The sequence below is a fragment of the Lepus europaeus genome, chromosome 3, assembly GCF_033115175.1.
Source record: "Lepus europaeus isolate LE1 chromosome 3, mLepTim1.pri, whole genome shotgun sequence".
In the NCBI taxonomy this organism is placed as follows: domain Eukaryota; kingdom Metazoa; phylum Chordata; class Mammalia; order Lagomorpha; family Leporidae; genus Lepus; species Lepus europaeus.
The window spans coordinates 134,985,865-134,997,401 of NC_084829.1; positions in this window are offsets into that span (position 1 = coordinate 134,985,865).

Here is an 11,537-nt window from a genome sequence, read left to right on the forward strand (position 1 = left end):
AGAAAGTTTTAAAGTGAGAATATAATTTTCCTCATGGGCATTGTCTACCTTAGAAAAACTACTACAGAACATGCCTGTGACTATAGACTTGTAGTTCAGGCCACCGAAGATTAGAGATGGGACACGGGCACTCCCTTGACTTGCATCCTCTGGTCTGCTTTAACACAAACCAGGAGGAAAAGAAAGCTAGGCATCAGAAGCAATGGGTGGCAGGCCTATTAATGGCTGATCTGTACAGTGATCTGCCCTCAAGCAGACCCAACAGGCCAGTCTACTGCAGTGGCTTTCAATGTGGTAAGCCTGGGCTTCAGCAGAAGTCAACTTGTGAAGAGCCCTGGCAGCTCTGCCAAGAGTTGGATCACTGGAAATGGACCTGCCCTGGAGTCGCAGGATGCCCAGGTCAGAGCCACAGATCTTATTGGCTCTAAGCTGGAAAGCCCTTCACTCAGCCCAACTTCCAAAGTGACCACTGCAGCTGAGGGGACGGCCAAATAGGGTCAGCAACATTGCAGGCAGAACTGTGAATTTCTTGTTAGAGATGCCACCTGCCTTTACCTAGCCAGCTCTCCTCCCAGGCCAGCCAAGTAATGAAAGTCAACAGAGTGCCTTCCCCTAGGAGGTTCACACCTCCCTTAGGATGTACCCCATGTGAAGAGATAGATAGGTCTGGGCCTCTTAACTTACAAGGCCTAAAGCCCACCAGATTATTATCAAGCCCCTTCTGTCAGGTTCTATTTTCCTCTCAATCAGAAAACTTAATTGTAGCTTAGACAGCACCTTTCTTAGCTCCTCTAATAATGACTCTGTCCTTTGTTCTAGACCCTGTCTAGCGCACTTGGGCCTCATTCCTTCGTAATCATAACCTCTACTCTACCACCAATGGCTCTACTCTCAACCTGCGTGTACTGATGGTCCTCTTCCCCACTTAATGCTGTATAATTGTTCAGACCTGGTTAATGCCACTCTTAGGATCATTGGTTACTATCCTCACTCTGTCTTTTATGACCTTATTCAAATATGATCAGAGTCAGCGAACTTGGAAGGCTTCCATAGCCTTGGCAACTCATGACAAGAGCCTAGGGTGGTTACTAGCGCCATAAACTAGAGTGTCAATTTGTTGGGTCAATAACAGGAGTCACTGTGCACTCGCTCCTAATGTGGGATCTCTGTCCTTAATGTGCTGTACATTTTGATTTAATGCTATAACTAGTACTCAAACAGTATGTTTCATTTTGTGTTTCTATGTGGGTGCAAACTATTGAAATCTTTACTTAATATATACTAAATTGATCTTCTGTATATAAAGAGAATTGAAAATGAATCTTGATGTGAATGGAAGGGGAGAGGGAGCGGGAGAGGGGAGGGTTGCAGGTGGGAGGGAAGTTATGGGAGGGGAAGCCATTGTAATCCATAAGCTGTACATTGGATATTTATATTCATTAAATAAATTAAAAAAAAAAAAAACTGTGCATCTGAAGAGACCATTGGAGTTGCATTCGGTGAATGCCCTGAGTAAGTTTCCTATGTTTCCTTTGCACAGAGGTTTGAATGAGACCCCTCCAGCCCAAGGCATTTGGAAACAATCAGGAAGACACATTCCTCAACCTCCATGACTCCCATTTAGTCCCGCAGTTTATACTTAGATCCCCACTGATGAGGTTATTTTTCTTTTGTTAAAGATTTACTTATTTATTTGAAAGGTAGAGTTACAGAAAGACAGGGAGAAAGAGATCTTCCATCCACTGGTTCCTTTCCCAAGTGAATTTTGATGTTATAAAGCAGGACATGGGACAGAGAAGTAAGCTATGAGTCAAGTACCAAGATCTGCAAAAAATGTCAAGTAGCTGGTAGGGGGCAGGTGACTCTCTGTTCATAAAAGGAACTGCAGCTTCTGCCTTGGCATCTTAGATCACTTCTTCTGGTGGAAGCTGAGCTGCCAGGCTATGAGATCATTCAAGCGACTCTGTAAGAGGAACACTAAGGAGTAACTGTGGCCAGTTATGTGAACTGTCTGAGGGAGCCACCTTGGAAGTAGATCTCTGGTGTCAATCAAGGCTCAGACAACTGTAGCCTTAGCCAACATCTTGACCACAATATCATGAGACCCTAGGACAGAACTGTAAGTCTGAGCTTTTCTAGAATTCTCAACCCTCAGAAAATACAAGGGATACTTTTTATTGTTGTTTCAAGTTACAGCATTTTAGTATACTTCATCATGCAATCACAAATAACTAACAAAGATGAAGTTAACAGAACAAGACCAGAACAAATAGACTGGTTAGGAGGTCATAAAATACCACAGGCAAGTGTTGATGAGGGCCTGACTCAAATGGAGGGTGTGGAGGACTAGGAGAGTAGGATCTGAGAGGTATTTTGGAGCACAAATTTGCATCAAATTGAGTGGTTGTGGGTGTTCTAGGAACACATAATTATTCTCAGCTTTCTAGCTTTGGTGGCAAACTGCCAAAAATTAAAATAGAAAATGCAGAGGGAAGAGTACCATTGGGCAGATTGATGAAAAACTCAGAACTGTGACTTTGACTGTAGGGGACCCGGTGGTTACCTACTTCAGTGGCCTCTTGTCAGTTCCCATGGTGATCCTTTACACCTGACACTGCTAACTGCTTCTTATTTCTGCAAATTATGTACTCCCTTACATCAAGACCCTGGTTTTTCCTGAGCTCTCAGAGTTTCTCCTCTGGCTCTTTCATTGTTTCCTTTCTCACCCAAATATTTGGTGTTCCACAGGATTCCACCTCAACCTGCTACTCAACTTTTCCCAAGTGGTGTGCAGTGGGCCTCCCAGAATATAGTCATCTCCTGGGATTCATCAGAATGAGCTTTTGAAAACAAGTAGCCTGACTTGATTTATGGCCATAACCTTTAGGGTTACCTATTCTAACTGTCAAGGTTGTAGAGTCCTTCACATCACTTCTAACTTTCTGTTATTGTTACTGCTTGCTGTCGTTCCTGGCTTGCAGCTAGCTGCCTTCTAACTGTGTGCTCATATGGCCTTTCTTGCTATCATTCACTGTTCATCCCATCATGACTGCCACGTCTTCAAGACCTCACCCACACCTCATTCCTTCCCAGAGAGCCCATCTGCAAACACCATCACAATAGAGGTCAAGGTTTTGACATAGGAATCTGGGAGTTGGGAATACACAAACATTCAGTCCATAATAAGGTGCAATATGTCACATGACAACACTAACAGTCATATTGTAAATCAACATTATATAAAGTAACAGTTACAATGTAATCAGCGTGGCGTAAAGAATTTAAGATCTATATAACTGAGATTTTAAAAAAAATGGTCTTGAAGAAAAAAGCCAGTCTCTTTATGTCCAAATTGCTAGGCTGCTTACTTATAATAAATTATATCGGTCAGTTTACACTAAACCAGGAATGTGTGTATTGATGAAAAAGGGCCAAGGCCAAAAAGTTTTCAGACACCATAGAATATATCTGATGAACTGCATGTGAAGGTACCTGGTTAGGGCAACTGACCATGTACACACCTCAGTCCCTAGTCTTTTTTTTTTTTCATTACACAACAAAAGAAAAGTTGAATACAATGTTTTACATAATACAAAAGTTGCCATCAGGTAGCATGGAGAAACAATCTAAATAATGCATGAGCTTCCTGATTATTATAAATGCATTTTTGGCATGCTGGCAATTTATCACACTACCCTTGGTACTTGGCACAGTATGCAAAATCATTGCTCTAGAAGGTAAATAAATCACTGCTCAACAAGGGGTAAAACTGTGAGCAAGATTTCAATCTGGTGGTAGCCCCAAGCAAGTGAACAGACACAATATAGCTGTTAAGTATTTAGAGAAGGGAAAATAGGAGGGGGTATAACCATTCTGGGGGCACCTGACCTGTCTAGGGCTCTTTGGGAAATCTTCCTGAAAGAAGTGCTGTTCATGTGAGCAGGTGTTAGTCATGTGAAGAAATGAAGGTAATAGGAAGGGTATTTGAGAAGACAGTGGAAGTTTTTCCAAGCAAAGGAAAGAAGATAAGGAAAGTTGGGTGGAAGGAGAAAGACCCACACACCAAGGAATGGTGTGTTTGTGGATGCCAGGAGCCTAGCCTGAGAGGTGAGGAGGGCAAAGGGGTGAAACTGGAGGTGTCTAAGTTAAATTGTACTTTCACGTTTGGCTTTTCAACACATCCAGGGTATGACCTGAGTCATCCAATAAACTTTTGTTTTTATTAAAATGCTACCCTGATTTCAAGCTTGAGAATGCCAAAGATTGATGGGAGGTAGAGAGAGGGAGGGTTAGAGGAATGTTGGTGAAAGGATTCAAAATTTCAGCCAAACAGGAGGAATATATTTAAGAGATTTATTGTACATCATAGTGACTACAAGAATAACAATATGTTGTTTGCCTGAATGTTGCTAATAGAAGAGATTTTAAGTGTTGTCACCAAAAAAAAAAAAAATCATGTGTAAGGAAGCATATATATTAATTGACTTAATTTAATCATCCCACAATACATGTGTGTATATCACAACATCAAATTATATGTCATAAATATATTTAATTTTGTCAATTTAAAATAAACACAATTTTAAAAATTGAGAATAGTTTCATTTTACTTTTATAATAAGATATTTGGAATTTAAAATGTGCCAAGTTTTTCTTAATAATGTTCCTATTTATGTGTTTAGAGTTAGGTGTATTGTTCTTTGATTTTTTTTCTTTCTTTTTTATCTAACCTAATTCAATTTACAAGTTGGAACAATTGATCAATTATCAGCTATAATCACTTCCTGTGTTTTAAATTCAGGTGAAATATTTAACATTTTATTGACTATTATGAGTAGTTGATACAAAACAGAGAAAGAAAAATGTATGCCTTCCAAATGCACTAAATACATACTACATTATGGCAGATACCACCTGAACTCCATGAAAATACTTGACATCATCAGTGATGGCATGTGGCTGGCAGAGGTGCCCTGATCCAATTAGAACAGTCACCCCATCTCTGTGCTATACTTTCCAAAATCCAGAATCCAAGCCTAATCATGGAAAAATATACACATCCAAACTGAGGAAAGTTCTGCAAAACACTCAACACCCTTCAAGACTGTCAATGTCATGAAATATTGAGAACTATCATCAATTAGATAAGACTAAGGAAACATGGCAACAAAATGCAATAGTGTATCCTGGGTTGGATTCTGGAACAACAACAATAAAAAAGTATGCTAATGGGAATAACTGGTCAGAGCCAAACAAATTCTGGAGTTTGGTTCATAGTAATGTAGCAGTGTTGGTCTGTTAGCTTTGAAAAATACACCAATGTAATATTGAAGAAACTGAGACTCGGTGAGTATAACAGCATTTTCTTTTCTATCTTTAAAACTTTTCTAAAAATCTGGAAATCATCCAAAAAAAGAGCCTATTAAGTTATTTTTTTTTATTTATTTTTTTTTTATTTTTGACAGGCAGAGTGGACAGTGAGAGAGAGACAGAGAGAAAGGTCTTCCTTTTGCCGTTGGTTCACCCTCCAATGGCCGCCGCGGTAGCGCGCTGCGGCCGGCGCACCACGCTGTTCCGATGGCAGGAGCCAGGTGCTTCTCCTGGTGTCCCGTGCGGGTGCAGAGCCCAAACACTTGGGCCATCCTCCACTGCACTCCCTGGCCACAGCAGAGAGCTGGCCTGGAAGAGGGGCAACCGGGACAGGATCGGTGCCCTGACCGGGACTAGAACCCGGTGTGCTGGCGCCGCAAGGCGGAGGATTAGCCTGTTGAGCCACGGCGCCGGCCTTATTAAGTTATTCATATATAAAATCCACAACATAAAGAAAAATATGTCATATCACAATAAACATATCAAAACATGCATGACCATTATGATAAAACTAATAAAACTTTATCAGATGGCATTTAAAAATACCTAAATAAATGGAAGGGAATGTTTTTTCAGGTATAGAATCTTTCAATATAATAAGATTGTCAATTTTTCCTAAATGAATACATAATACAATGTAATTTCAATCAAAATACCAACAGAGATTTTGATGGATCTTAAGAGATTGACTCTAAAATCTATGTGAAACAGCAAAGGGACAGGAAAAGTCATTTTCAATGTCAAAGAAGAACAGTTACCATAAAGCTGTGGTAATTAAAGCAATGTGGCAATTTCTCAGATGTGGACAAATGAAACCAGCACAGCCTGATCCAAAGCCCAGAAACAAATATCTCCATGCTTATATGCAAGCACATACACATTCGTATGCACACATGCACATATATGCAGAGACAGAGGAGAGAATGTTAGATTTGCCAATAAACAAATAAAGGAAAGAGGAATATGAAGCAGGGGAGGAGCTGAGGCTGAGATCTGAGGTAGCAAGACTAGGAAAACGATCCTGACAAGGTGATTGAGTTGAGACCAGTAGGGAGGGAGGGAGGATGGCCCGCAGACATCAGGGGGAGGAGCACTCAGGCAGAGAGAACAGCACACGCCAGAAGGTCTTGAGGCAGGAGACTGCTTGCTGGGATTGAGGAATAGCAAGGACAACAAGGTCAGAGCAAAGTGACAAAGGAGAGGAAACAATATCAGAATAGTGAGAGAGGCAGTGAGAGAAACCGGCCATGCAGAGCCGTGGGTCTTACCCTAAGTGAGGTGGGAACATCGGCAGATTTGGAACAGGGCAGTAACATAACAGATCAAAATGTATTCTGGCTGCTCCTTTCAGAACACGCCAGGTGTCGAGGTGAAAGCAGAGTTGGTCCAAGGTGCTGAGAGCAGGGACATTTTGGCTGCCCTTCAAAGAGAGCCGCTGGGATCTGCTGACAGACCAGATGCAGGGGAAGGGCAAGGATGACTGCAAGGGCTTTGTCCTGAGCGATGGAAGACTGGAGCTACTGTTAAGGAAGAGATGGGAGGTATGGAGAATGAAGTTCAGGGGGAACGTTGGTAACTCAGATTTGAGCAGGTTAAGCTGGGAGTCCCTCTAAGACATTCATGTTGCTAGGCAGTTGGATGAATGAGTCTGTATTTCACCTGAGGATTTTGAGTAGAGATATAAATTTGGGAGTTAGGTCAACAAATAAATGGAATTTAAAGCTGTAAAGTTACATAGCATTGCTTAGGGTGATAATAAATATTGATGTGCAAACAGGCCACCTAGGTATGTCTTTAATATGCTGTACACTGTTGTTTAATGCTATAACTAGTATTCCAACAGTATTTTTTCACTTTGTGTTGCTATGTGGGGGCAAACTGTTGAAATCTTTACTTAATATATACTGAACTGATCTTCTGTATATAAAGAGAATTGAAAATGAGTCTTGATGTGAATGGAAGGGAAGAGGGAGCGGGAAAGGGGAGGGTTGCAGGTGGGAGGGAAGTTATGGGAGGGGGGAAGCCAATGTAATTCATAAGCTGAACTTTGGAAATTTATATTCATTAAATAAAAGTTTTTGATAAAAAAAAGTAGTTTCTGATTCAGTAGGTCTAGGAGAGAATCTTTCTAACACATTCCACATGACACTGATGTTATCAGGCATAAGGGACAAATGTTGATAGGAAAGAAAAGAGAATCTGGAGATTCCCCAACATTTATAAGCTGGCGAATTAGCAAACGAGACTGAAGAAAAATGGCCAAAAGCAAATGAAAAACCAGATATGCGTTGTTCTGGGAGGAGGAAGCAGTGATCAATTCTGCAAACGCTTCTCATAAGTCATGTAAGGTGATGACTACTGTAGGGGGTCAGTGACCAATAATGTTGACAAGAACAGCTTCAGGCCATGGCGGGAGCTACACCCAACTGGAATGGAATCAAGAGAAACTGGAGATGGCTGATACGGCCAATTCTTTCCAGGAGCACTGCTATAAAGGAAATGAAAGGAATGGGGGTACAACTGAAAGAAAAATAACTCCAAAATAAGAACTTTTTAGGTGAAGTGGACAAAAAAAAATGCCAATGGGAATGATTGGTACAAAGAGACAAAGCAATGATGGAGAGAGAGAGAGAGAGAACGACTAAGTGAGCTGTGGCAATGTGCTTGTGTGAACAAGGGGGCGGGATTTAATACTGAGCTGTAAAGTTGGCTTTGGCCAGGGCGTAGTTATCTATGCTGGGTAACAGGAGGGGATACAGAATCGACAGGCCACTAGACAGGGATCTGAGATGTGGGCATGATGGGAACAGTCTCCTCTGATTACACCTTTTTTTGTTTTTAGTGAGGTAAAAGCAAGATTGATAGCTATGTGTGAGAATAAGGAAGGTTGGAGGTTTGGGAAGAAAGTATAATTACCCACCCTGGAGAGTGGGAGGCTGACTGGATTTGAGAACCACAGCATTAGTGCCATTAATGGTCAGGAACTTAATGCAAGGACAATCCGCACAGTGGTGGTTTTCTTCCAGCCACATTCAGCCCTGTAGGTCTAAATACAAAGTAAGCATGGAGCTGGGTGACCAGGACTACAGTTTAGCCATAACAAATCAATTTCTAAGAACTTTTTGAATGCCATTTGAGTCAACAACCATGCCAGATGCTGGCATCACAACAATAAAAACAATATTTCTATAACTTTTAATATATGCCAAACACCATGCTAAGCTCTCTACACTCATTTAATCTTCACAGAAAACCCACAGCAGAGAATGAATGCTGTCTTTTTATCTCGATTGAAAGATTAAGAAACTGGGCCGGCACCGTGGCTCACTAGGCTAATCCTCCGCCTTGCGGCGCTGGCACACCGGGTTCTAGTCCCGGTCAGGGCGCCGGATTCTGTCCCGGTTGCCCCTCTTCCAGGCCAGCTCTCTGCTGTGGCCAGGGAGTGCAGTGGAGGATGGCCCAAGTGCTTGGGCCCTGCACCCCATGGGAGACCAGGAGAAGCACCTGGCTCCTGCCATCGGATCAGCGCGGTGCGCCAGCCGCAGCGCGCCTACCGCGGCGGCCATTAGAGGGTGAACCAACGGCAAAAAGGAAGACCTTTCTCTCTCTCTCTCTCTCTCACTATCCACTCTGCCTGTCAAAAAATCAAAAAATTAAAAAAAAAGATTAAGAAACTGCATAAACAACTTACTCAAACTTGTGCATCTACTGACAGAAATAATTGAGAGTGGAATCCATGGTTCTTGGTCAGCTCAGATTCTATGGGAAGATACTGCTATGAGCATGCGCAGGCAAACCAGAGAGTGCTGAAGGAGAGATACATCTGTAACAAATAGGTAGATTCAATGATTCAACAAAAAGCGCATGTTTCCATGTGTGTGAATGCACTCATCAGTTGTGTTTAGTCAAATGGCCATCACCTCAGAATGACAGAAATGATCCCCTGACCCCCAATGTGGGAGTGGGCCAGGATGACTTTACTTCCTGTCCAGTGGCTTAGAGATTCCACCACCTGGGCTGTCCCTGCCTGCTCCCCACAAATCCCGCCCCCCAAACGTGGGGAACAGAAAATTCTGGCACTTCAAGTGTGTCCCTTTACCTTGACATTTTTCATCCTATTTGAAAGACAGGGAGACACAAGAGACATATAGCTGGAGATAGATTGTCCAAATGCTGGTTCATTCCCAAGTGCCCACAACAACCAAGGCTAAATGAGGTAGAAGCCAGAAGCCAGAATTTCAGTCCAGGTCTCCCATGTGGGTGGAAGAGACCCAAGCACTTGAGCCATCATCCACTGCCTCCTAAGGTGTGCATAATAGCAGGAAGCTGGATCAGAAGTGGCGTAGCCAGGATGTGGACCCAAACACTCTCATGGGGGATGGAGGCATGTCAAGGGATGACTCAACCACTGTGCCAAAACCCCACCCTGAAGAGGCACTGAAGCCGCTTTACGTTAGGTATAGCTAACAGAGAGGACTAATGGTCATTGCTTGTCCCTTTCTTTGCACTGTTACGGTTTGAAGTGGCTCCTTGCAGAAAGGAATTCCAGAAACCGATTCTGTGATGCTTCCCTTGACAAGATGGCCTCTAGCTTTTTAGCACAAAAGACTGTTCAGCAATCTGCATGCTCTAATTAGGTGCACTATGTGCCAGGCTGCGCTGGCCAGTTTCTCAGTGTGCACTCATTTTATCTGCACATACATCAACTCTGTGACATGGCGTTGGGAGGCTTGAGTAAGTTGTCCAAGTGCTTTTTGTAGGACACAGGCAGAGCTGGGAGCTCACCCTGCTCAAGGAATAAAGACTTCTGCAAGTTAAAAAGAACTCTGTTCCCATTAGCTCCTTTATTTGTTTTTTGTCTAATAAACTTCTATGAAAGTTTGTGAAAAAACCCAACATAATCCAGAAATATGCTTCAAACCTTCTTTCTGTGTCTTTCCTGAATGAGAATATGTAACTTCGTTGGCAGGTGCGTTCTCTTCTTGGCACTTTGTGGATTATAAATGAGGCCAAGAATCATAGCAATGGATTCTTCTTGTATTTGGGAGACCACCTCCACTAACAGGTGATGGAGACTCCCAGGCTTCCAGGCAATGTGGAATTGCCAGAGGAGGCTCACTGGTCTCTAAAGACACATCTCACTCTCCAGACAGCAGGACAAGTAATAAATACCCTTTGGTCCTCAGGGACTGCTCCATCCACATGCTAAAGGGATGCCCTAAATACAGTTCCGCAACCCATCCACTCACGTAACACACTACCTATTCTAGGTGTTCTGTAAATATTTTATGAAGCTAATTTGCATTACAGAGGAAACTTCTCTGTCCTAGTGCTCCAGCTAGGATGCCACACACAGGCCACCAACAAATGTGAGAAGTGATGCTTGCCACCGAGAATGTGAAATACGATCCGAAGACCTTAATCTGAAGTCCCTCCCTTTTGGTGGATGCTGCTTTCCCAGAGTAAGTCTCTCAGAGTCCGCAGGTGTGCACAATTCCAGTGACTGGGGCTACTTCCTGCTCAGTGAGCTCCTAGAACCCTCACTGGCAGCAACTGGGGTCTTGACCAGGTCTAAGGCACCTCTGATTCAAGCCCTAAGGTGCGGTGTGAGCACCAAGAACATCCAGTCTCCACAATGGGGAAATCATATCCATGAACACAACAAGATTAACTAGGAGGACAGGTGAGGTAACTTGTGGTTGGTGCCAACCTGGCAACCGAAGCTGCTGCTTATGCATTAAAATTCCACTGAGCTGCAATCCTGAGGCCACCGGTAAGCCGGCTGGAGCTGGGCTTTCAGGTTTGTCAGTCCCAAGGGCAGAGGCCCTCAGTGGGCCAGTTCAGAAAGAACAGTAAGGTAAGATTAGAGGAAAAGGCTGTCAGGTCCCAAACCTTTCTCCAGGGGACCAAAGGGCCAAAGTCCTGCAGTATTCACAAAGCCCTTTGGGAAGTCACAAGAAAGCAGAAGCAAATAGATGAGCCAGCGTGGATTTTTTTCCTTTGTCAGTGCATTTCAGTGTAATTGAAAAAAATGAGAATCATCTCTCCAGATGCTGAAAACCAAGCATGGCCCCAGTGGGCCCACCACTCTGAAATTTGCACAGCAGTTGGGTTTGCTATTTAGGTTGAGCATCTGCCCTCTTGGGAATCTTCTGAGTCTGCCAGGC